Source organism: Ursus arctos, unplaced genomic scaffold (genome assembly GCF_023065955.2).
Source record: "Ursus arctos isolate Adak ecotype North America unplaced genomic scaffold, UrsArc2.0 scaffold_4, whole genome shotgun sequence".
Taxonomy (NCBI): Eukaryota; Metazoa; Chordata; class Mammalia; order Carnivora; family Ursidae; genus Ursus; species Ursus arctos.
The window spans coordinates 24,924,875-24,951,825 of NW_026623056.1; the positions used below are offsets into that span (position 1 = coordinate 24,924,875).

Here is a 26,951-nt window from a genome sequence, read left to right on the forward strand (position 1 = left end):
GAATTCCTCAATAAACAACTTCATACTTGATTTGCCATGTATGAAGTTAGATGGGCCGGTTCCAGATGTTTTCCAAAAGGCCCTGTGCCCTCAGGTAGTGACTGCTCTACGACATCCCTCTGGTCGGCAGGGACCCCACAGCTGTTTCAGCAGATTTTTTTTTTAATTTCATAAAATGCCACATACAACATGCACGTTTCATCCAGAGAGGCTGCCAAGATGTTCAAAGGATTCAGGATTATCAGCCCCCCCGCCACCCTCTGGAGTCGTATTAACGACTAATATTAATATTAGTCACAGAAAATATTTAACATCTGTGCTGCCGTACCGCCCAAAAGTTTTAAAGTGAAGGAAGAGGTGTTTCTTGCGCTAAATTACCCAAGGAATTTTCAGAGTAGAGCCCAGTTACCTAGGTTGGCTAGGACACCACCACAGGAAAACCCTTCCGTGCTTCTAAGTGCCGGGGGCCCGGGAATGGACAGAAAGACAGCCCTTTGCCCTGCACCTCACCCATACGCGGCACGAGGCAGTACCTGCTTGCTGGCGCTCAAATGGCTCTGGCATCGTGATAATAATCATTAATAATAGTAATAGTAACAGCAACTGGTGTCACTGGTGCTTACTATATGCCAGGCCTTGAGTTCAATGCTTAATGTACGTGATCTCATTTACTCATCTCTTCCTAGCAGCATTAGTAGGTGCGCATTGTTAATCTCCCCATTTTACAGAAGAGGAAAAATATGTGAGGCTCCCCGAATCTAGATGTCTAGGCAAAGATCACAATAAGTTAGAACTGAAACCCAGCTTTGTGTGGCTTGGTGGGCATGGTCTCAGCCCCTCTGCCAAGGTGTGGCCCCAATACACACAGAAAAGCATTAGCCAGGGTGCCTGGGTGGCTCAGTTGGTTAAGCGACTGCCTTCAGCTCGGGTCATGATCCAGGAGTCCCAGGATCGAGTCACGCATCAGGCTCCCTGCTCAGCGGGGAGTCTGCTTCTCCCTCTGACCCTCCCCCTCTCGTGCTCTCTCTCTTTCAATTGAATGAATAAAAACCTTAAAAAAAAAAAAAAGCATGAGCCACCTTGCCACCCAGATAACAGTGCATCTTATAGAGAACCCGTGGAGGGCAGAACTGTGGGCTGGGCTCAGAAGTACAGAAGAGAGATGAATAGCCAGTTCTGCTAATAACCCGTCATGCTAACACGGTCCCAGTTTGCCTGGGGGACAGTGCTGGTTTTAGCACCAAGAGCCTTCATCCCAGGTGTGGTAGGCAGAATTCTAGGATGACTCCCCAAGTTCTTGGCCCCTGCTGTACACACAAGCTCACCCGCTTATGCAATCAAACTAAATGTAGTGTTGCTGTGAAGAGATTTTCCAAGTGCAAAGAAGTTGACTTTAAGATACAGAAATGAGCTGGGTGGGCCTGACCTTATCAGAGGAGCCCTTTAAATCTGGATTTGGAGGCCAGAGACAGAAGTCAGAGAGATCTGAAGCACAGGGGGATTCAATAAGGCTTTAGAGATGGAGGGGGTCACCTGGCAAGGAATAGGGGCGGCAGCCCCTAGGAGCTGAGTGGCTTCCAGCCGACAGCTGGCAAGGAAGTGGGGATCTCAGCCCATACACTGGAAGAAACTGAAATCTGACAACAACTTGAATGAGCCTGGAAGTGGATTTTTACCCAGAACCTCCAGCTGAGGATTCGGCCTGGGAGACCCTTGATTTTCAGCCTTGGCGACTCGGAGCTACCCAGCCATGTGGGTGAAGTTCTCTGGGTGTTGTTCTAAGCTGCTAGGTGGCAGTCATTCCTTGTGCAGCCATCGAAGTGCCCTACACCAGGTCACTCTTCCGTCCCGGGCACACTGGAGCACTTGGTCACCCTAGAAGAATGGAGGCCCATGTGGCGTGGATTGCCGGGAGATCCAGACGGCTTTCCCGGAGTTAGCCCCAGTACCGTGGGGAGGATTTAGACACGGGAGAGGGGCTGTGAGCCACTTCCGGAGGACACAGCATAAGCAAAGGCAGAGAGGCTGGAGTGTGCAAGGGGAAGCACCTGCAATGCTACCAAGGCACCAATTAAATCCTTGAGAGAGTTCAGTGTTTGGGGGCAGAGCCTTGGTACCTTGAGCATTTGAAAGGGTCTGTTCCAGAGTCACGAAAACGGGAATGAGATTAGCAGGCTGGGACTGCATGTTTAATTTCTGTCATCCCAGCACTGATGCCGTTCAGCCTTCTCCAGAAAACTCTGAACCCCTGGAAGGCAGGGACAGGGCTTGGAGCTTCGTGACCCCAGAGCCGAGGACAGGTCTGCCATATCATTGCGTGTTCAGTAAGTGCTAAGTAAAGAGACGGGTGAACGGTTTAATGTGGACAAAACAATCCCATTTTAGCCCAAACCTAAGCCTGCAGCCACGTTGTCCCTGGAAATTACTAAGAGGTTGGCAAGGCTGGCACATCCCATTCTAACCCCACCTCCTTCTGGCCTGGCCCCTCCTGCTACTTACATTCAGCGGCCTCCTGGGGCACCCCCCTCCGAGAAACCTGGGGCTCTGAGGTCCGATGGCCAGCCTCAGCACTGCTCCTTGGGCAAGTGACTTAACTTTCCTGTGCCTCCGTCTTCTCGTGTGTGACAAGAGCATAAGTCCCACCTCACCAGGGATTCTAAGGATTAAATGAGTCAATACACCAGGAGAGCCTTTAGCATGGAGCCCAGCAAAAGGTAATTGCAGTCAGTTTAGCTGTTATTAGGATTCATTTTTATTTTATTTATTTATTTATTTTTTAGATTTTATTTATTAATTTGACATAGACAGACAGCCAGCGAGAGAGGGAACACAAGCAGGGGGAGTGGAAGAGGAAGAAGCAGGCTCATAGCGGAGGAGCCTGATGTGGGGCTTGATGCCTTAACGCCGGGATCACGCCCTGAGCCGAAGGCAGAGGCTTAACAACTGCGCCACCCAGGCGCCCCTCATTTTTATTTTAAATAACGACAGAGTTGCTGACCAAATTCAGGTAGAGACCCTTCCGCCACCCTACCCCAACCCAAGGGCATTTTCATTTTACTATAAGATTCTTAAAATCACAAAAACTTTGAGACGCAACAGGAGGACTGCCCGGATGGAGGTGGGTGAGACCTGAGACCCCCCCCCCCCCCGGAAGGCCCTCCAGGGGGCTGCTCCTTCAAGTATAGTCGGTGGACCAGGACGGGCCACACCTGGGAGCCGGTGAGCGCTGCAGTCTCAGCCCTCCACAGGCCTGAGCCAGAATCCGCATTTTTCACAAGCTGCCCTGGGAGAGGCACGGGTTGAGAGACGAACTCCCATCGGCCCTGCATCTGGGCAACGCAGCATCTCTCTGACCTTTCCTTACAATTTGCTTTAAAAGTTAAGTGTTAAAGCACACAGGCGAGCCAGACCACAAAACTCTAAGCTGGCAAGAGAGAATCCCCTTTCTAGGGACAGCTGGCTGTCTACATGTTTCAACAAACTGGCATTATCCAAGAGCGCTAATGGTCTGAAGTCAGGCTTAAAACTCAGCAAAAATAAACTTTCCAGGAAATTTCTGGCACACCCACTCTTCAAACCCATCATCTCAGGAATGTTATCCAAGCAGTGGCCTCCTTCCCCACGTCTAACTCCATTTCCCAGTTTAGGACAGTTCTTGTTCTGGCCTCAACCTGACAACATACACACACCCAAATGCCAGAACAGCGAAGCCGCATTCAGCAAGGGCTTTACGGAAGTCCTCGGCAAATCCGTGATCTCATTTTGGCACACTTCGTGTTCTACTCCTTAACGCAAATACTGGTTTAAAAGAATATCTTAAATCTGGGGGGCATCTGCTCTTGGTCCCTGGGATTCTGAGAGGGATGCTTGCAAATAGGAGAAGTAGAACCCGCGGTCACCATCTCCTTACGTCCCCAGCCAGTCAAGCGCTCAAGTCCTCCTTGAGGACGCAATCTCCAATCAGCCACCTCCTTTGGACCCGTTTGCAAACATTCATATTCATGAATGGATGGACTGCAGTGTGGTGGCCACTCCAGGGAGGGTGATGAGGCGTGATGCCTTCACCAGAGGAAACTCACGGCTCATAAGGGAGAGGTGTAGATGGAACGTATCAGTCAGGGTCTATCCTACTTATCTATTGCCGTGTAATGATCCACTCCGATCTTGGCAGCTTAAAGAAGCAACGATTTCAGTATGTTTCATAGGATCTGTGGGCAAGGAATCAGGAAGGGCTCAGCTGGACTTCTCTGACTGCAGCCTTTCCTGTACTGGCAGTCAGACAGGGGGTGTGGAAGCAGCAAGGGCTGGCCAGCAATCTTTCTCGGGACTTCCCTGGGTCGTCTTTCTGCGGGAGCCAACTTGGGCTTCCTCGAAGCATGGCAGTCTCAGGACAAACTTTGTACAAGACAGCCCAGGGCTCCAAAGGTGAGTGTCCCACGAGGATCAAGCAGAAGCTGTATTATCTTTTAGGACTCTTTCAGAAGTTAGTGTCACTTCCTCTTGAGGGAGAATTGTCAGAGTGTAAGACTGAATTGAGGGAGAATTGTCACACTGTAAGACGAGCACGTGGGATGGGAGATATCGTTTTAACCATCTCTGGAAAATACAATCTGCACTAGGGTTCCAGCAGAGGCTTCACAAAGGCACTAGTTGCAAAGACATAAGCAAGAGTATAGGGAAATAAGAGCTAAGTGAGGTATCCTGACAGGGCTGGTAGCAGAGAAATTGTCACTGCCCCCGTTTGGAAGGAACAGGAAGAGGGCGGGGTTCCAGGAACTCAGAGAGAAGGGCTCTCTGGAGAAGATAGGTGCCCTGACCTCACTCATCCCTCCCTCCAGTCTCCTGCCTGGGCTCCCTCTTGGCCAAACCCAATAGGAAGCCCACACTGACCAACCTCTGGGGAGCAAAGCAGAATGGAGAAGAGTGGAGAGTGCCTCTCCAGAGGCAAACAGAAGATGCCCAGCAGTAATAAATGTCTGCGATACAAGAAAGATTATCACCAGATGCCAGTAGAGAAGTATGTGACAGCAGTGCCTTTCTGCCATCGCTATGTAATGTCACAGAAATACAGACATGGCGTATGGGGAAAGTTCACATCACCAGCAGTCCTCTGGATGTCTGGGGTCCCACCCTTTCTCTTGGGGCTTAAGAGGGTCCGAGGCTGTTGGGAAGGGAGTTGTCCCCATGGGCAAGCCGGATAGGACGCACAAAGTCTCTGGGCACTAGCAGGAGTGTTTCTGGATGGACAGTCCACGGTGGTGGTCCACTAGGAAGGACAGATGTGTTCCTCAACACCGACGATGTGACAGTGGGATGGAGACCTGCTGGGATGGAGACTGGGTGGTCTGTGGCACTGTCTGACCTCCCACAGCAATGCTCCCATGACCCCTGAATGAGTCCTCTTCTGTCTGAGTGGTCCCTCCAGGCATCAACCTCTCTCCCTCCTCATGTTCCCTCCAGCTCCCCTCTCCCCACAGTCCAGAGAATCCTTATCTAACCTGGGGGCAAGGGAGCCCAGTTTTTCATCTAGTCTTTCAAATTGGTTCTTTATCATACCAAATGCAAACTCAAAAGTCCAGGCTCTTTTAGCATCACGTTCTCACCTTTTGAAACTCAAAAGCCAAGATCTGCATTCTGTATGTGTGTCCCTTCCCTGAGGCACACAGTGTGGAATTGTTGGGGACTGGGGAGGGTCACTAGGTACGTGGTGGTGGTGGGTGGAGGGGTGTCCTAGAACAAAAGTATGATCAGGGTTCAAACTAAGAGGTGTAAGAACACCAAATACCACTAATGGGGGTGACCAGGAAATACTTCATTTGATTCTTTGAAGAATGGATACAATTTTAACAAGAGCTGGAAAAGGCATTCCAAGCAGACGAAGAGAAGGATGGTGAGAAACAGCACATTTAAGAAAGGAAGTTTCATTTAGATTGGAAGTGATTCTAGAACAGCAGGGTGAGGCCTGGTCCTGAAAGACCTTGAACGAAACCTTTTGTGTTGCATTTAAAAGCCACTGAAGGGTGTGCACACCGGTAGGGTGACCCGGTCTGAGGGGTGCTTTAGAAAGATGAGTACAGCGACAGCGTGCAGGAGGCCGACAAGGCGGTTAGGGTGTTGGACTCCGTTTAGGCGTAAATTCATCTGAGCCTCACACCCGTGGCTCTGTCACCATCTGGCTTCAAGTCCACAGGCAGGCTCGGCTGTGGTTTCTCCCTCATTCCAGACCTGCGTTTCAACTCCCTGGAGGGCACGCCCACCCACATTTCTACGTGCTCTTTAACTCAACGCACTGCAAGCCGAACTGTCATGCCCTCTTCCCCACTGCCCCCCACCCGTGGCTTCTCTCCGCACACCTCCCCCCATCCTCCCCTAGATGTGCTGAAGCTCCCCTGTCGGAAAGTTCATTTTCCTCAATCTCTCCACCTCCCCTGCTTCCCTTACCCCTCCCCCAGCTCTGTGGCCCCTTCCACTCTTCCCTCACCGTAGGCAGATCCTTCCGAACCTCCCTTTCTTTCTTTTCCCACTGCCCCCATCTCCTTTTTATCCTTATTGGAGCTGTCAAGGTCAAGCCATCAGCACCTGTCCCTCTGAGGATGGGTGTCCCCGCTTCCAAGCTCAGCGCTACTCCCCCAGTCCTGCACAGCTCAGCCACAGTCTTCTCCAAACACTAAATCTGATCATGGTATTTCCCCTTTAAAGACTTCCTCTGACCATCCCACAGCCTATAGGAGCAGGAAAAAATACTTTTATCGAGCATTTAAAACCTTCAAAAGCTGACCCGGGTTCCTCTCCAGCTTTGTCCACTGTCCCCGGGGACATGCAGGAGTTGATATCCTGGCTCTCTGCACTGGGCCGGCTGCGCTAACCTTCCTGGAAGCTGCCGAGTGATGGGATTATGCCCCAGCTGTTTGGATTGGAAAGGAAGAGCCGCCAGGCACAGGGAAATCCCGGATGTGTGCGTCTGCTGGGGGTGGCGGAGGGAGGGGGAATGAGACCTGCCACGCAGTCAGATAAGGAGGCCTATGCTGCGGAAGAAATGTTTGAATTGTCCTACGTTTAAAGACTGGCAAAGAGGGGCGCCTGGGTGGCTCAGTCAGTTGAGCATCTGCCTTCTGCTCAGGTCATGATCTTGGGGTCCTGGGATGGAGCCCCACTTTGGGCTCCCTGCTCAGTGGGGAGTCTCCTTCTCCCTCTCCTTCTGCCCTCTGTCCCTCCCCCTGCTCCTGCTCTCTCACGCGCTCTCTCTCTCTCAAATAAATAAATAAAATCTTTAAAGAAAATAAAGACTAGAAAAGAAACAACAGATCTGGATAAGATCTTATTCTCTGAGGGGCTGCCCTGGTGAGCCCTCAGGTGGGTGTTTTTTACAGGCTCTTCCCATGAGACAAAGTACAAGGCTGCAGTTTCTTCTTGCAAGACTCAAAGCAGCAGGGAGAGCTTGGGAGGGCAAGTGAACTTTAATAAACTCTCTTATTAGGAAGAAAGAGAAGAAGGAATTCAGGGCCAATAGAATTGGTGATTCATAAGTAATTAAATTGTTTTTTCTTCTCTCTCTGGCTCTATTAAACAAACATAGACGATCTTAGTGAAACAAGTTTTGGCTAACTTTACGGGGTGCTGTTACCAGCACTAGAGTCAGGAGACCTGGCTTCCAGTTCCAGGTGTGTCTCTAACTAGCTGGGTGATCTTGGGTAGTCCTGGCCCTTCTCTGAGCCTCAGCTTCCCTATTTATATAACCAAAGGATTGAACTCCTTTACACAAGTCCCTATATGCTCAATTCTACCTTTCTTCAATTTTAGGCCAGGAAAATAGTTCCCCTCTATTTATCTACCCCTGAATTTTACTTTTTTGAATTACTTCAGTCTTCCTCTTTATTTATTTTTTCTTCTCATTCTATCTGCTCAGCCAAGCAAGGCATAACACTTGTCCAGCCGTTTTCCAGACTCTTGACTTGGGTTTACAGAGTACGTTCTGCCCACTAACTCTGTTCAGGAGTGGAACCTCCTTGGCTAGGACTCCAGCAGCCAACAGACCTTGAAACCTAGCTGTCTAGGACCCTTTCCAGGCCTGAAGGAGATGAGACCCAGCGACTTTGATGCATGAGATGCCATGCTGGCTGTTACCGAAACGGTAGCATCCTCCAACAACCTTTCCCACTTGAATGACCCTATTTATGAAATTAATGTTTCACAGGGGAAAGTAAATCCAACAGTTATGGAAACTGCCCTAAAAAAAAAAAAAAAAAAAAGGCAGTGACCAAACTAAGGCCATGGCAGTCATTCTGATGGGAGGGAGATCATTCAGGCAGCCCCCCAGCTCAGCAGTCTTGGCGCAGTCTCAACATTTTCACATCTACTTTCAGGATATTCTTGGATCCCCTCCAGGTAATGGATCCCATGATAAGGGCCTTGATATTTATATGTTACCAAAGATCAGGATATTTATTCTTCAAAGGCAAACATCTAGATGCAGGAGTGGATTTTCACTTAAACATGATGTCTTTTTTTTTTTTTTTTTTTTTTTTTTTAGATTTTACTTATTTATTTGACAGAGAGAGCGAGAGAGCACAAGCAGGGGGAACAGCAGAGGGAGGAGAAGCAGGCTCCCCAACGAGCAGGGAGTCCGACTTGAGGCTCCATCCCAGGACCCTGGGATCATGACCTGAGCCAAAGGCATACGCTTAACCATTTGAGCCACCCAGGCGCCCCTAAAAAATGATGTCTTTTTTTTTTTTTTTAATTTTATTTATTTATTTGACAGAGACAGAGATAGCCAGCGAGAGAGGGAACACAAGCAGGGGGATTGGGAGAGGAAGAAGCAGGCTCATAGCAGAGGAGCCTGATGTGGGGCTCGATCCCGGAACGCCGGGATCACGCCCTGAGCCGAAGGCAGACGCCCAACCGCTGTGCCACCCAGGCGCCCCTAAAAAATGATGTCTTGACCATCACCTTAGCTCAGATGGAATGAGGAACCACTAACCACAGTACCGGGTACCCCTGAACAAGCAACTAGGTGTAGATGGCAGCATTTTCTTCATAAGAAGCCTGCGAAGCATCTTCTGATATTAAAGTGTGTCAGACAGACACCAGCTAAATCTAAAAGAAGCCAGAAAACTCATGCAAACTGAAAATACCATGTACAATGCAGATATGCTATCCTTTCAGCCTTACCTTATTCACCAACCTCTGATGACATGAGACAGGACCTGAAGAATGTTTTCAGACAAGTTGTGTGAAGCCTTTTTCTCCCATTAATAGTCCTTTCCACATACCGGAGTGTTCAGTTTCATTCATTAGCCCCACCTCTGCTCACCTGTCTTCAGTATCTCTGACCTCATCATGTGACAATACTCGTTGAGCATCTGTTACGTGCCGGGTCCTGTGTTAGGATGGCACAAAGTGGAACAAAACACAGTCCTGACCTGGGAGGGCTCGTGGTCCAGTTGGGGACAACTATACTTCAACAAAGAATGGCAAATAACAAGATGCAGGCCAAGAAAAGACACAGGGAAAGGGATCTCAGTCCTATAAAAAATCAAAGAGAATGGTCTGTTCTCAATAAACCATGGACTACCACTGCCAGGAGAGACTTTACAGATTATCTAATTCCAACCCCTTCGTTTACAAATTATGCCATGTTAAAGCTGGGGTCAATAGATTAATTTTTTCTCTTTTCCTGGTTGATGATTTAGTGTATGTTTCCCAAATAGTTTTTGGATGTAGCTAGAACGAAATCATAACTATACCATGGGAAGATATCCATTTTGTTTTCCAACCCAAAATACACAAGATCGATCTCATCCATATTTGTTAAGCAAGAAGATGATTATTCTCTGAAGATTGCGGCACTCAGTTCCCTGTCATTTGCTTTGTCTGTGTACTTTCAAGTAGTTCCTTATCCCACCTTCCTACCATGACTCTTTTTTTTTTTTAAGATTTTATTTATTTATCTGACAGAGACAGAGACAGCCAGCGAGAGAGGGAACACAAGCAGGGGGAGTGGGAGAGGAAGAAGCAGGCTCCTAGAGGAGGAGCCTGATGTGGGGCTCGATCCCAGAACGCCGGGATCACGCCCTGAGCCGAAGGCAGACGCTTAACCGCTGTGCCACCCAGGCGCCCCCCTACCATGACTCTTAACCACTGTGGCCCTTGACAGAAAACTCATCATATACTCACTCTACTCCCTATATTTGCACAGTGCTTTGGAGTTTAAAAAGTATTTAAACGCCATCGTCTCCATTTTGAGAGTCAAGTTGTAGGCTTCATCGCTTTAGAAGGAGGTGATAAGTACGAGGAGGTTCAGCATGGAGCTCAGCACATGGTCACAGGGTCAGGGAACAAGACCTACAAAGCCCGGTGAAGGGCGCCAGGATGCCTGGGACCGCTCTCGGGGGTGAGGTGACCAGAGGAGTCGCTGCCGAATAGATGTCCCTGAAGCCCAGTGGACTGGAAAGAAGCACGTGAATAAACACTTAGTGACTAGCGTCTCTGTGCGGGGCGCCAGGCTAAGTGGTGCCAGAGATGAATAGTACGGCACCCCCTTCAAAGAATGTCTTGGATTGCCGTACCATCTCCTTAAGCCGCCGGGAGTAGAAGGCATGAGTGAGCAGAAGCCACAGGGCGGAGAGGAGAAGTAGGTGCACCGAATTCCTGAGCTGTGACCAGAGCGACTCCGGTGGGTTTGGAAGCACCCCAGCTAGTGACACAGGGAAGGAAAGAAGGCACCCAGTCTCCTCGCCGGACGGCCAACCCAACCCCTGGACACAGGTGGACGACAACCTGCCACGGGACTGGTACACTTGAACCCCTCCCACGAACACCTTGTAGGTTGAACCCTGGGGCAGTGCTTCATTGCAAAGCCATTAAGTAGATTCTCATGAGTGAGTTTCTACCCACTTTATAGACAATGGGATTTTAATAACGTTTACTGTAGGCTGAGAGAGGCCAAAAGGACCATGTGTGTGATAGTTAACACTTGGGGCTCCATGGCTGGGTGCTAGTGGGGAAGCAGAGGTGCAGATAAAGGGAGCTGAGCGGATGACTGCAGAGGGGGGCCAGGGGGCTCCGGCCGGCAGGACTGACAGACAAGCGGCTGACCACCTTCGCGTACATGAAGGGTGAGAAGAAATTTCCCCGGAATCTCTCAAATCAACGTTAGAAGGGAATGGAGGTGGTCGGGGCTGTGGGAGCCCGATAGAGAACTATCACAAGCCAACCGTGAAGGCAGAAACTTCGGAAAGACGGGCAAGTTTGGAATTCGCTCAGTTCAGACACTGAACTAGCGGTTGAAGCGGCAGGCCCACCAGGCAGCGCGTTGCTCCATCTGGACGGCAGGTTCTCGAAGCTCCGGAGCTCCGTTAAAATAGCCCCTGGCTCTGCTCACCAGATTGGCGGCACCCTCAGGGCAGATGGCGGGGGAGTGGGGGTTCTGTGCTCCGCCCAACCTCACCTCCCGGCCTCCTTTCCCGCTGCTCCCCGCCCCCCACTGCTTCTCTCCCGCAGAGCCCCTGTCCAGACCCGTCTCTGCAGACCTGTTGATAACCTCCCCATCCTTGCAGACTCACCTCCCACGCCACCTCCTACAAGAAGCCTCTCCTGATCCATCCCCCAGAGGGTCTAGGCTCCCTCCCCATAGCATGTGCTTCTTTATGACTTTCATTTCACCCGGTAGTACAACAATCTGTGTGCTTGTCTGAGCTCTGACCCCACCTGTCCTTAGAGAACTTCAAGGGCAGGGACCCGGTCTCTTTCATCTATGTATCTGAAGCACGAGGACAGGAACCAGGGTGTCATCGAGGCTCAGTTACAGCCAATGTATACCTGGGACAAAGCTTCTGTGATTCTTCCGAGGTTGTGAGCTGGGCTCTGGACGCAGACAGCTTAGACTTAACACTTGGCTCAGTCACTAGCCAGGAGCCTGAGGGCAACTGACTTCAACGCTGTGCCTCAGTTTTCTTATCTGTAAAAAGAGCATAACAGGACCTACCTCAAAGGGATTGTGTGATGGTCTAGGTAAAAGCCCTAGCGTACTGTCTGGACACACTGAGTGTTCAATAAATGTAGGGAACGATTAGGAATATGGGACAGGGGCGCCAGGGTGGCTCAGTTGGGTAAGTGTCTGCCTTTGGCTCAGGTCATGATCCCGGGATCCTGGGATCGAGCCCTGCATCAGGCTCCTTGCTCAGCGGGGAGCCTGCCTCTCCCTCTCCCTCTGCCTGCTGCTCCTCTTTCTTGTGCTCTCTCACTCTCTTGTCTGTTTCTGTCAAATAAATACAACCTTTTAGAAAAAGAAACAAGGAAAAAATGACTGAAGTGAGATACTGCCATCCTGTTCACCACAGTCTCCCGGGGGCAAAGCTGTCAATGTCCAGCGAGCACCCTAAAGGAGGGCTGTGAGAATCCCAAGAGGGAAGCAGCCACCTCTGTGCATCCAGAGAACATCTGGGGGCTGGGCGGCTTCACAGGGGAGGTGATGATTGAGCTGGACCCTAACAGGTGGGTGGGAAGAAGTGTGTCAGAAAGGCAAGGGGGGGGGGCGGGGGAGCCTGGGTGGCTCAGTCGTTGAGCGTCTGCCTTCAGCTTAGGGCGTGATCCCGGCGTTCTGGGATCGAGTCCCACATCAGACTCCTCCGCTGGGAGCCTGCTTCTTCCTCTCCCACTCCCCCTGCTTGTGTTCCCTCTCTCGCTGGCTGTATCTCTCTCTGTCAAATAAATAAATAAAATCTTAAAAAAAAAAAAAAAAAGACAAGGCGGAAGCTAGTCCAGGTACAGAGAGCAACCTGTGCAAAGGGACAGAGACCTGACGGTCCACACTTAGAAAATGGTAAGGTCCGCGAGCACAAAGGGCCCTGAAAATCAATCCACGGTATTCTAATACTCATGTAGACTTTATTTCAAATAGAAACATTTCTATTGAATTAGGAATGCATCCTAGAAGAGATCATCTTATTGCTAAAATAAATGTTCTTTCCTTATTTTTTCCCAAATGATTTGATGGTTACTTTTCTGAAGTAGAGTTTTGATTTCTAATGGAAAACAAGTGACTTCAGCAAGTCCCTTTGGGCCCAGGAGAGAAAACTAAGGCAGCCCAGGATCAGAACGATTCAGTTAGCTCGGGCTAAGAGCAACCCCCTCGTTCTCGCCGGACTCCTCTGACACGGAGTGATTTGGGCTCTTCAAAGCCAGCAAAGAGATAACCCAGAGCTCCCAAACTCAACAGGAACGGGCACAGAACTCATTATTTCCTGTTTCATTTGTTCCTTCGATTATTCTTTAAGCAATGGAAGGCAAATGCAGCCAGAGGCCTCCTTCATAAGAACACAAGGGGAGGAGGAAATTTTGTTCATAACTTTGCTGGGAGATTGTTTGGCCAAGTGCAGTGACTGGAGGTCAGAAAATACTTTTTCTTTCTAGTACAGAGAGGAGATGAGACAAAGTCTTGGCGGCCCCAGAAACAAAAGAAACACACACACACACTTTATGTCAAACTAGACTGAACTCCCATTTCTCGAGGTGGGATTGTAATCTCACAGATACGACAGAGTCAAAGCTAAGGTCCCACGACATTGTGTGGTATAGGTCAGTGATGTGTGGTCCCTACCGAATTAACTATTTAAGCAGCTTTTATTTGTCTAGAATTTACGAGTAGCTCTTTCCCTCCAAAAGCAACATGGCCTGTTGGAATTAGATCTATTGTTTATTTGGCTGTTTTCCTCCTGGTCTCAGGGCCTGGGTGGGGCTGAGGATCCTGAGTTGCAGGCTGTCAGGGAGAGCCAGCCCTTCCTACGGTTATGCTCGAGCCAATACATTCTCCGTGCTTGCTTTCAATGTGTTCTAGAGAACCGCGCCCTGTCAGTGTGAGCTTGAATAAATCACTTCTCTCTCCTAGACCTCAGTTTTCTCATCTGTTACAAGCAGTTATGGCAGGGTGGGGGTGAGGACTAAGATACCTTGAGATTCTTTAAAATTGTCTCATTTCATTGATCTGGAAAAGGGGACCCTTTCTATCATTTTGGTTTAAGAATATTTTGTGGGGGCAGGGGATTGTGGCTCCTTGAGTTTCTTAGCAACGGACCCCAGTGATTATGGGGCAGGCAGGGTTAACCTGGCAGTAAAGGCAGCTACGCAGAGACCGTGCCTGCTTTCCAGGACCAGAAGTGTCGTGCATTTTAAACTTGTATTATGGAGATATGCAAGGAGGGCAAGAACACAGACAGAATAAAAGGCTGAGATGAGAGTCTAATCTCCTAAATTAACTCACTGAGATTGTGACCAGGGCACATCCATCTCAGGTCCTCAGTTTACTTGCGGGTGAAATGAGCATGATGCACAGACCCTGTCGGGGTCCAGAGGGCCCCTGCCTCCTGGTGTCCCTGCCTATCAAGTGTGAGCAGCACCTGGGACTGATTTCTTCTTTTTTTTTTTTTTTTAAGATTTTATTTATTTATTTGACAGAGAGAGACAGCCAGCGAGAGAGGGAACACAAGCAGGGGGAGTGGGAGAGGAAGAAGCAGGCTCCCAGCGGAGCAGGGAGCCCGATGCGGGGCTCGATCCCAGGACCCTGGGATCACTCCCTGAGCCGAAGGCAGACGCTTAACAACTGAGCCACCCAGGCGCCCCTGGGACTGATTTCTATCAGTAAAATCTGGCGAAGGCACGGGATGTCACTCCCATGATCATATTACATAAGACGGTAACACTCACTGTACTAGCAGAGTATCTACGGACTGTCTCCCTTGCAGGCTTTGATACAATAAGCTGCCATAGAGAGAGGTCCCCGTGGCAAGGAACTGAGGCTGACCTCTGGCTGGTAGCCCGCAAGGAGCCCTCAATCCAAAACCCTCAAGGAACTGAATCTTGTCAACAACCCCATGAGCTTGGAAGTGGATCCTTCCCCCATCAAGCTTCGAATGAGACCCCATCCCCAGCTAATACCTGGATTAGAGCCTAGTGAGAGACTCTAAATCAGGGGGCCTGGCTCAGCTGTGCTTGGACCCCAGACCCACAGAAACCATGAGATAATAAGCGTGTGTTGTTTGAAGCCACTAAGTTTGTGGTAATTTCTTACATGGTAATAGATAGCTAATACAATGAAGCAGTTGGAAGCTGACATCCTGTGAGTGGGATAATTATATTCTTATGTTATCAGCATTACACACATAAATAAAACTACTCCATTATGACATAGACAAACACATTGTAAGCTGCTGTCACTGTACAAGGCTGAGAATAATTTATCTTTCTAGAACTCCTAGGGTACCTGTTCTATATTTAGATTCTCATTTAATCAGGCCTCATTTCCAGGCTTCTTCCTGCTGATTGCAAGCACCATACTCTCTCTCTCTCCCTCTCTCTCTCTCTCTCTCACACACACGTCCACGTTCACACACGAGTCCTGCATTACACTGAATTTAATTAGGTATCAACCTGAAATAAAATGGCTCCAGCAGAAAAGCAGACTCCTCTGAGAGAGATTCTAAAGACATGAAGCGAACGGCTTTAGTATCATTATTTGTTAGTGTTGGTTCTGAAAGAGAGGGTCAAGTAGAAAAATCTGCCAAAGTGAATGAAGCCCGAGGAAGAATTAGTCTAGCACGAGGCCCCCATTTTGCACTAAAAAAATAGGGCTGCTTGTATTTTAATAGCAGCTAAAGATATTGGGCTTCATTCTATGTACAGATTTGCTCGGAGTGTGAAAGAGCACTAGCAAGCTGTGTGTTATCTGCCACATTTTGTTCCTTTCCAAGCCTGCTTTTCTGGAATCCTGACATCCTCTATAAATAAAATCAACACTACGAGCTGCCTCATTCTGGACAGGAAAGGAACAGGAGCAAAGTTTGGCTAGTGTCTGAGGTGGTTGGTGGCTGTTTGGAACGCTCCAGAGCGCTGCTGAGGAAATATGGCCCACACACGTCTAGTATGAGGAGGGGCCAGCCTGTACTTGTACTGCAAGGGCCTTTGGTGCTGGGAAGGAGCCCGATGCTCTGGGTTCCAGGGGAGTCTGACAGGTGCTGCCCCTGCAGGAGACCAGGGAGCAAGACCGGTCGGGGCCTGAGGAGGGGCAGACATTCTGAGAGGCGCACCGGGCTTGGGGGAGCTCAGGAAATGTTTCTGAATGACTGAGCGGAGCAATGATCCCTGCCCTGAGAGGCCCCGCAGCTGGAGTCTCCCCTCGGGCTTCTGCTGTGTCGTCCAAGGAAGCGTGAGCTCCACCACCGCCCTTCAGGGACACCCCAGACAGGACAGGTGGGCAGGACCCATGCAATGCCCAGCTAGAATCTCCTACAGACAGGCCGGGGGGAGGGGCGGGGAGCAGTTCATAGAGCCTGGGGGAATTTCTGGTGACGCCTCCAAAACCCTAGCAAAAGGCTGAATGAGACAAGGGACTTGTGCTCCTTTCTTGATGAACTGGCTTAAGCTCTAGAAGTCCCCTGCTGCTTGTGAGCCCCGCAGAGGCCCTGGGACTTCCAGCGCTAGGAGAGTGTGAGGCGCCCCTCTCCTTCAGCAGGCGGACCCTGCACACGGGCCCTGCGCCCAGCGCTCTCGTGGCCCGCAACGAAGGGCTGGCCTTGGCTCACCGCCCCCCACCCCGTCCCCCCAGCGGCGTCGGGACCCCCCGGGGCGCAGGTGGGCAGCGTGGGTCTGGGCCCACTTTTCCGTGGCCCGTGGCCGCCTTCTGCAAAGCTCCTCCCCAACCCCCGCCGCGGCGCCACCGTACCTGGCCCTTTGCCATCAGCTGCCAAAGAATTCAGAAAATCAAGTTTATTTCCCCGACGGCAGCCAGGGCGCCCCTCTGTGCAGCCAGGTCGCTTAACCGGTGGCATCCCGGCAGAGGCTGGGAAGGTCGCTCCGCGGGCGCCCCGGTTCTCTCCCCAACCACCACCAGCCAGCGAGCCCCAAGACATTGGCTTCCCAAGCGTCTGGTCTGTTAAAGGGGATAAATCAATAGGCATCTTGAGTTCGGAGGGTGTGTTTCCTTTTATCCCCCTGGGCAATGAACCGATGAATGGTAAGTCCATTGCTTACCTAGCCCAGTGCGGTCCTCGCTCGCCCGGACAAGTCCAATTTCATCCTGACTTTTCAGCACCACCACCTCCTCTCCACCACCAGAGTCTTCCCAAAGCCCCAGGCTGATCTGAAAATGTCCCAGGGCTTAGACGGGATTCTCAGGAGTCTGGGGCACCTGCAGATGAAATGACATTACCATTATTGTCCTTGATTAGGTTAAGATTTCCTGAAATGATTTCAAAATATTGCCTTGCAAAATTTTTCGGTTTTTTGTTTTTTGGTGATTGAGTGGGAAAATAAATGTCCTTTTTTCTTTTTTTAAAAGGAAACCAATAAAAGAAAACCGGCAATATAGAGTAGACACATGCTTACAACACACACCCCCTCCATTCTCTTTCTCCACTCCTAAAGTAATGCTTAGGAGAGATGGATAGGCGCAAACCTACCACCACATGGAAGAAAGTTCAGTAATACCTTCACATGGAAACAGTCACAAAGAGGAGCGCCTGGGTGGCTCAGTTGCTTAAGGGGCTGCCTTCAGCTCAGGTCATGATCAGGGGTCCACTAGTCCGGCTCTCTGCTCAGCGGGGAGTCTGCCTCTCCTTCTCTTTCTGCCCCTCCCCCCTCTTTCTCTCAAATCAATCAATCATTCAATAAAATCTTTAAAAAAAATAGTCACAAAGAGCATCATAATTTGTACCCTCATTATAAAATACTGTACAGCACAATAATTTGAATTATGTAGTCACGAAGCAAAGAAATCGGTAATAGAATCTGGTCCATTGCTTGCACATTATGCATGTTATAAAGTTTTCACAAACACTGAAAAAATAATAATGATCTATAGGGGTTAAGCAGAAGTCTTTTTTTCTCTACCTCTTTTTTTTTTTATCGTGAGAACTTAGAGATGCCACTCAGTTGTTCTGTGACTAAAGGAAGCAAATATAAATCAACGCCCCATTTGCTCACAGACAGCATTCCTCTCTTTACACACATGCGTGTGCCTCCTTGCACGCATGCATATGCACACACATACACATACACACACACCCCTACTTGAGCGCTTGGCCCACTCAGCTTCCCCATAATTTCACAAAAGAGTAACTTTAATGTTTTCTGCTCGTAGGGAGCCGGTGGCACGCCGTGGGCTGGATACCTGCACCAGAAAAGGCCCGAGACGCGTAATCCAATAAGGGAGCCACTTGAGCTGAACTCCCAGCAGGAGCAGGAGGGAGGCCTGGAGAGGTTACAGGTGCTTTTTATCCGACCTCGCAGGAGAGCACCGACTTCCTGCTGCTAGAAATTCGTCTGCAAAGTTTTTCCTCTTTCAGACAGGGAGCTGGGGTCCAGGAGACACCCGGTTGATATGATAACTTGATTAAGGCTGGGACAGATGACATGGAGCCCCAAGTCGGCTCAAAGGAATCTGTGCTCTCCTCTTTAACCTCTCCTCGGGAGCCTACAAATTATATCTATTAATGGATCAGCCCCCTGGCATCGCACAACTACGGTGTCTGCTTAAATGTGTGTCAATCATTCACAGGGGCCTTTGCGGGATTCCCACCACATTTTCATTTCTCTTCCCCCTTTAAAAAAAAGTTTAACCTGTTGGCTCGTTCTGACAATGGCTCACAGCCCGCCTCCTCCTCTGAAATCACTTTGGAGGGAGAAGTCGAGTTTGCCTGCCAAAGTGTTCAGAGAATCGTTGAAATGGGCCTGGGGCAGCTGGAACGTGTCCAGGGGAGGGACCTACAACAAGGAAGGGTTTGGAAACCACGTTCAATGAAGCATGGATGGAAAAACTGGGGATTAGCCTAGAGAAGAGAAAACACAGAGAGAACTGGAGATCTGAAGAAGTACTTAGGGGAAGAAGGATGGGAGTTTTCCGTGGGCCCCGAGAGAACCCAGGGAGAGACAGGCATTCACAAAGTGCCAGCAAAGTGCCTGGATGAGAAATGGGCCACGTGCTGGGGCCGCCCCGGGCGGATGTGAGGAGATCGGTAGGGTGGCCACAGCTGCAGGAATCACGGCTTCCTTCCCCGTGTCTGAGCCGGGAGACAGCCAGGCAGCCACGAAAAAGCTGGGACGCTTCAGCTCCAAATATTGCGGGGGGGGTTTAATCGAGGATTAATTGAACAAACAATGCGACGTAGAGATTTTTAAGCATACTGTTCAATGAGTTTTGGCAAGTGTAACCTATGTAACCACCACCCGGGTCAAGATCAGAACATTTCCATCAACCCAGAAACTTCCCTTGTGCCCTCTTTCCGGGCAAACCACCCCCCTCCACCTCCAGGCAAGCACTGTTCCTATTTCTATCACTCTCCATGAAGTTGGTCTGTTCTAGAACTGCATTTAAGTAAAAGCATTCAGTATGGACTCTTTTGCATCTGGCTTCGTTCACTTAGCATGCTTTTAAGATTCATCCATTTAGTTTGCTCCTTTTTATTGCTGAGTAGTATTTTCTAGTAAGGCTATAATGAATTTTGTTTGCCCATTCTCCTGCCAGTGGACATTTGGCTTGTTTCTGGTTTGAGGCTATTATGAACACAGCTGCTATGAACAGCCTCACACGATTTTTCATTGCTGGGGAGTGTATATTCCAAACGCCATTTCGAACAAGACTGCAAAGCAAAAAAAGCCTGAGGTCATGAGAAGCGCGGTCTTTAGTCAAGACAAGCAAGAGTTTGGGGATTTAGTTTCTGGCTGTCTGCGTCCCCCCAGAAAAGCACAAGTTGTGTCCCCATTCCTCCCACCAGTGAGCAGGAGGCAGATACCAGGACCTATCCAGGGCAGCCTGGGGTCCTTCATGAGCAAGAATACCTATTTCAGCCAAATGGGTAGTGGTCATCATTCGAGTTTACTTAGAACGTTTGAATTCCTATCTGCAGGGCTCTCACTATGAGCTAGGTCCCGTGCATGCACGAGGTGCTACGGGGAAGAGGGATGAATTTGAATTTGCTGAGCCTCTGACTTTGGAGCGCTTGTAGTCTGAAAGGAGAAATAAAATGAGTAATTAATTATGAAACCATAGCTCAGTGTTCAACAAACACTTACGGGTCAGCTGCTGCGTGGGTATGCTGGGGACACGGTCAGACAGCCTTAGGTGCGAAAGCTGAATGCACTCCTCTCAGTGCTGGGAAAAGCCTCCCACTCCTGGAGGTTGAGTCCCCATCCAGAAAAGAGTGCATCAGGCCAAGGGACAGATTGGATCTGGACTTGAAACTGGTATTTGAGAACCCAGATCGGCTGTATCACCTTGGGACACAGAACCCATCTATGCCATCTGCTGTCATGTGTACTCACGGCCTCACTTCAGGTGGTTCTGAGCATGACTTTGGCACTAAAGCTTTGAAGGTCACATCATGGCCATCAAAACACAGAATACTGGTGCTGGACGGCCCTTTAGAGTTTAGTGTCCACTCTATCCCCGGGACAGATGGGGAAACTGAGGCCCATGCTAAGAGAAGTTACATTCCCAATGTCCTAGAGCAAAAATGTTTTCCTTCCAGTAAGTTCATTCTTCTGCTATATCGGTCTGCTATTTATTATAAAATTCTTACTATATGACAGAGACCTATTTATAATGCTGTTATTGGAGGGATAAGATTAGCACATTTCTATAGTCTCAGCAGGTTAATCTATCAGACTTTACCTGTGAACAGCTGTTACATTTGGAGAAACATATTTTAATCCAAAAGTTATCTAAACTGTGTGATAAAAACAGTAGACCACGTTATGATAGGGCCTTATGTGATTTGGGCTCATTTATCGTCTGTGAGAGGTTGTTTATTTTTTTAATTATTAGGCTTTGGGGTTATTTCCATTCATTTTTCTATGCACAGATTTGACAACTGTGTAATTATAGAATACTGTATACACTACTTTATGTTTTACTTTTTTGCATGGAATAAAGCTTCCTTACTTTGGCCAAACCACTCTGGCCTTTAAAAACATCTATGTAGGGGCGCCTGGGTGGTTCAGTGGTTAAGCATCTGCCTTTGGCTCAGGGTGTGATCCCGGCATTCTGGGATCGAGCCCCACATCAGGCTCCTCCACTGGAAGCCTGCTTCTTCCTCTCCCACTCCCCTTGCTTGTGTTCCCTCTCTTGCTGGCTGTCTCTCTCTCTCTGTCAGATAAATTAATAATAATAATAATAATCTTAAAAAAAATAAAAACAAAATAAAAACATCGATGTATATATTACAAGGAGGAAGAAAAAGTTGTGCATATATTAAAGTTCCGTACTATCTTCCAAACAGTTATTAACAGAGTTCTGTAAAAGAAAAAAAGACATGAATTTGGATTTATGCAAATTTGGTGGAAAGTCATTTAAAATTAATTTGCAAATCAGAGGGAACAAAGAGCAATGTTCATGATTCTTGCTTTGTGATTTTTCAGTAATACTAAAAGTTATAAAGTTCTTTGGACATGCACAACATTTTACATTTTTCAAAACATCTTTATATCTTTTTTTTTTTTTTTTTGCTGGAACTTCAGACAAAATGGGCAAGGCGTGTGTTATCTCCATTTTGCAGATTAAGAGAAAAGAGGCCTCGAGATAAGTGACTCATCCGTGTTTACTTAGGTAATAGGCCCACGTGGTTTCCACCAGCTACCCTTTGCCCACAGAGCAATGCAGCACCTTGCACCGGCCCCTCCAGCACCCAAGGGAGACCCAAAGAACAGTACCATTCACAGATCAGTTCCTTTTTGAGTTAATCATGACATCTGTGATCACAGAAGATTATTTTTAAAAACATAGATTCATTTCTATGTGTCTTCTGCCAGAACAGGGCTAACTACATAATGCAGGACCCGTGCAAAACAAAAGCGTTGGGCTTCTGGTCCAAAAAGCAGGGAAAAAAGTGCCATTAAATGTGCCGGAATATAAAGCTCTTCCCTTCCTTCTGTGGTCTCTCTCTCAACTTGTCGTGGTGGGTTTTATTTGCTATTTAATGCCATTTTAAGTAAAGAGAAATCAAAATTTTACAGCATTTGCATGAGTCTTACCATTCCTCTGCAGATTGTCCAATGCCAGATTTCAGTGCAAATGTAAGAGCATCTAACCCCGAGGCAGAGTCGCCAAAATGTAGAACTTGGGCTTCATAGCCCATACATGCATATGTGTGCAGCTCTTTCCAGAACAGTAGAAGTGCTGCTCTGTGCTAACTCAACTGTTTTTATGCTACTGCGTAATACACACATATTCTCCCACCCTTCTCCGCCTTTGGTTCACCTCAGAGGCTGCCGGGAAGGCAGACATCCTCTTCTCTCCCCCTTTTGTTCCCTCACAGCCTGACTGGCTCATAGGGGGCAGTCACGTGAGCAGGAACGGTGTGACGGGGCTCTCCGGTCCGTCGTGTTTCTTAGCAGCCATTGCCTTCTCCTGGCGTCCTTCCATTCTGGTTTGAACAGAAAGCACAGCCTCTCCGGGCCATGAGCGCCCCAGGCAGTGGTGACACAGGGCACTTAGCTTGCCGTGACTTTCACTGAACTCCCGCAGGGAGTGCATGGAGAAGGCGCCGTGCAACAGGGCAGCAAGGAACCGTGTGGACAGGCGTAGGCACATAGCACCCTTGCTCCACATTTTATTGGACTTCGCTTATAAAACAGAAGTTCAAAGATGAAAGTATGAAGAACGTCAAGGTAGTGACGCATTTAACCACGCCCTGTGGAGCCCAGAGTCTGCCGCCACTGTGTGGATCACGTGCCCCAGACACCAGCCCTGGTCAGAAATCAAAGTCAGCTTTGATTGTTACCAGTCTAGGGGCTCTGAGGGTACACCCGTGTCTCTCAGGCCTGAACAGCAGCCAAATTTATAGATGAGTGCCAGGGTGGACCCCCTTCCTCACGACGCCCCTGGAACTGAGAAGGCTCAGGGGAGGCGCTCCCCATAGGGAAGATGGAGTATCCGTTATGGCGCCGTGCAACAGCCATGTGCCCGCCGCTGGGTGACTCGGGACCCAGGAAGGAAGGAGTGCAGATGAATCCACGGGTCACAGCTAGAGTCCAGTGAAAGGAGAAGTCTTGACCAAATGAAATGCTATCATGACCAACCATTCGGGAGGAAATCCAAAATGTCACCACAATCTAGCAGCGCCCTTCAGGCCCTAAAAAATAACATTTCCAACAAACTCCTCTCTGAAGATATCTCTCGGGCACACTCACCCACACCCACACCCACACCCACACGCGCGTGACGTGGCGCCCCAGGACAACTGTGGTTGAGGGGGAAAAGGCAGGGGGGATCTCAGTCCCAGCCACAGCTCCTTTCCGTCCTTGACGTATGACTCCGGTCGGGTCACCTAACCTCCCCGAAGCTCCGCCATCTTAGCCGTGTCATGCGAACAGTGATTCCAGACTCAGAGGGAGGCCGCGTGGGAGAAGTCAAGTCAAGAATGTCCACAGAGCAGGTTGTGAGGCGAAGAGCGCGTGTGCGTTGCACGGGCATGTTGGTATCCTGTGTACAAACGGTGTATATCACACACAGACCTCGTCAGGAAATTTCACTCCGGGGCAGAGTGATTTACAAAGCCCGCTCAGAAGTGGAGTCAATTAAGGTCAGCTTTCTATGTTGCTAAACAACAGGGGATTCTGGGTTCAGTAACGTTGAAAGGCAGGCCCAACACACCCCTTGAAACCGGGCTTTTGAGAGGGTTCAAAGGAAGGGGAAACAAAAGCCTCTCTTTGTGATGTTTTCACTCTTCCTTCATTGTCCTCTTTCACCCTCCAAGGGCCTTCATGTAAAGAAAGGGGCTGCTAATGTGGCGAGTGGGAGTTTAAAATTGTCCTGGGCCAACAATGTTGGCACATTCTGCCGGGCCTCATTACAGAATCATCTGAAATGCTTGAGAAGTGTTTCCCACTCATTAGCATAAATAGCAGAAAAACTCTTTCACAAACAAAGCAGGTTCCATCTGCCCCCAGTATGTCCTCACCTTGACTTCAAATGGCCAGTCCCTCCCCCAGTACAATACCGGGGGCGCCGGCCTCCGAGGCCCCAAGCACCCCACTTCAGAGTGGCATTCAGTGAAATATCAACACGGTAACCTGCATGTTTATTCATTGGCCAGCCCCTGCTTTTAATGGAGTCCCTTCCCCATTGTGGACACTTGATTCTTTCACAGACCTAAAGGGAGAGGCAGAGAGAGAGGCTTCCTTTCCGAGCTGTTGGGGTCCTTAGCAACCCACACCTTGTGAGTGGGTTGACCAGGCTAATTAGGTTTGTTCTGCCTTTTTGGCCCAAGCGCATTTTGTCAGGTATTCTGCTCTGGGATTAAAGAGTCATTAATCACCCCGGGCTGACGCTGACAACGTGGCTTTTACAAGGAAGTCCACTTCCCTGGTGTTGGCCGGAGCCAAAGCCGGATCTGTTTTGCATTACATTGCAGAAGAATGTAACGGCTTCTTCTCCCCAGTCAGCCTCCGAGGACATCTATCATGGGCTCCAGTCCTGTAGGAGGCCGGTGCCAGGGGCAGCGATAGCATCTGTCTTGCAGTCAAATTGTGCTAAGAGCAGCTGGGTGGAGTCGGTTCTGGGAAGGGCATTTCACAGAACAAGGTTAGAGTCTGGCAGAGTCGGGGTGAGGCGCAGGACCTTCGTCGCCATCCACGCGGCCCTGCATTCTGCTGAACGAAACTCCGAGGCTCAAAAAGGGAGAGAAACTTGCCTAAGGAGACTCAGCAAGTCGCCGTGAGAGCCACCACTAGAACGGGACCTCGCCGCTATCACCCTCCTCACAGCTGAACCCAGTTCTGAGCGTTGATAACCATTTTCAACATCCATCATCAATACTATTGTATTTGTGAAGTCAGAGCACCCCGAGTTCTTAAACGGAGAAAGGAAGGAAATCAAGGAAATAATTTTCATTTACCAAGTACAGTCAACCCTCGAACATGGGTCTGAGCTGCGAAGGTGAAATTATACACAGATTTTCTCAACAAATACAGTACTGTAAATGTAGTCTCCTGATGATTTTCCTTCTTTTTTTTTTTCTTCTCTCTCTCTCTTTTTTAAGTAGGCTCCATGCCCAGTGTGGAGGCCAATGTGGGGCTTGAACTCATGACCCTGAGATCAAGACCTGAGTTGAGATCAAGAGTCGGACGCTTGACCGACTGCGCCACCCAGGTGCCCTTTCCTTATGATTTTCTTAATAACATTTTTTCTCTAGCTTCACTTAGTGTTGGAATACAGTAGCTAACACATGGAACGTACAAAATATGTGTTAATCAAATGTGTATGTCATGGTAAGGCTTCCGGTCAACAGCAGGCTCTTAGTAGCTAAATTTGGAGGGAGTCAAAAGTTACACATGGATTTCTGAGGGTGGGGGGGGCGGTAAGCAACCCTAACTCCCATGTTATTCCAGGGTCAACTGTACTACAAAAGCCTAGGCATGGAGGTAGGTATTTTGCATACGAATGATTTAATTTAGGTGTCATTCTAATGGGATGACATATGACAGCGCTCAACTGCTATTCGTTCTCACTCAACACGGCACTTCTCCTGGGTAGGTACTATCATCCCCTTTTTTTAGTGGACAAAGAAATCAAGACACAGAAAGGTTAAGTAACTCGTTCAGTGCCTACATGCTTTCCCCCACACCAGACAGCCTTTTGGAAAGATAAGAGTCCCCTAGATCCCGGAGTTCTTGCGAATTTTCATTATTACTTATGTAAACTGTAAGTTAAAAGTTTAGGTCAGTCATGTAAATATCAAGTAGTCAGGAGTTACTGTTTCCCTTTTGTCTCTTAGACCTGTAATAACTTTTTCTCTGCTGATGATTTCTTGTCCTCCTTTCTTCCTTTATCCTTCCATTATTTAACAAACATTTATTGGGCACCTATGATGCGGGGTGCTGGAAATACTGAGGTTAGCGAGGCATGGCTGCATGCCCTGTTTCTCATGTCATTCCTAGAAAATGAGCTCCTCATGAATAGAATAAACCGGAGGATGTAGGAAACAAGAGATCCCCCCTGGGAAGGGCAGTGAAGGGGACCCCAGGATGCTGCAGCCCCCTCCCCCCTACTAGGACAGCTGAACAGCCCAGAGAGAGACGCAGGGAGGGCCACCAGTGGCCACCGCTGGGCAGAGCTCCCAGAGCGGCTCCTGCGCAAAGATAAATTGGATAGAAGACCTGTGGAGGGGATTTAGGTCTTTGGCAAAGAGTTTGAACTTTAAAGATTGCTTAATACCAAATAAACAAAGCAAATGAAAAAATAAGACAGTCACTAACTCCAAGAAAGGAAAAGTAATCACAGCTTGCTGAAGGGCTCCATTAGAACTATAATCTATATTTTGTACTGTAAATACTGAATTATGAATGAATTACATTAAAACACCACAATATTAAGAATGTGGAATGGAAAAGGAGCATGTGTCTAAGGGGGGCTGGGCAGCGGGTGAAAGAGCTACAGTCCTCTTCCCTCGTGGGGATTCAAGGGTGAATGCTTCAAACTGAAAACTCAGAACAGAAACACAAGCATTTGAGAGGCAGCCCTTGTAGAACTATTTGACTCCCCAAATTATGTGCGTGTTTCATTTTGATAAATATAAAAACTAAAATTAAAAAGCCATGGGCTAATGTCGCTTTTAAAATAAGATCCTGGGGTGCCTGGGTGGCACAGCGGTTAAGCGCCTGCCTTCGGCTCAGGGCGTGATCCCGGCGTTATGGGATCGAGCCCCACATCAGGCTCCTCTGCTGTGAGCCTGCTTCTTCCTCTCCCACTCCCCCTGCTTGTGTTCCCTCTCTCGCTGGTTGTCTCTATCTCTGTCAAATAAATAAATAAAATCTTTAAAAAGATAAATAAATAAAAAATAAAATAAGATCCTGTGTTGTCAAGGGTTAACCACATCACTGGGAGACTATCAGGTAAAGACATATTCAAAACATACCTGAGCTGCAGGCCCTTCTGGGCTGTTCAGAGGGAGAGGGAGAGGCAC

General features: G+C 48.8%; 1 pseudogene; it reads right to left on the reverse strand.

Annotated features, from left to right (window-relative positions):
• Positions 1–23,339, reverse strand: part of LOC113242876 (ferritin light chain-like) — a 57,080-nt pseudogene extending 33,741 nt beyond the window's left edge.
• Between the last annotated feature and the right edge of the window lie 3,612 nt (positions 23,340–26,951).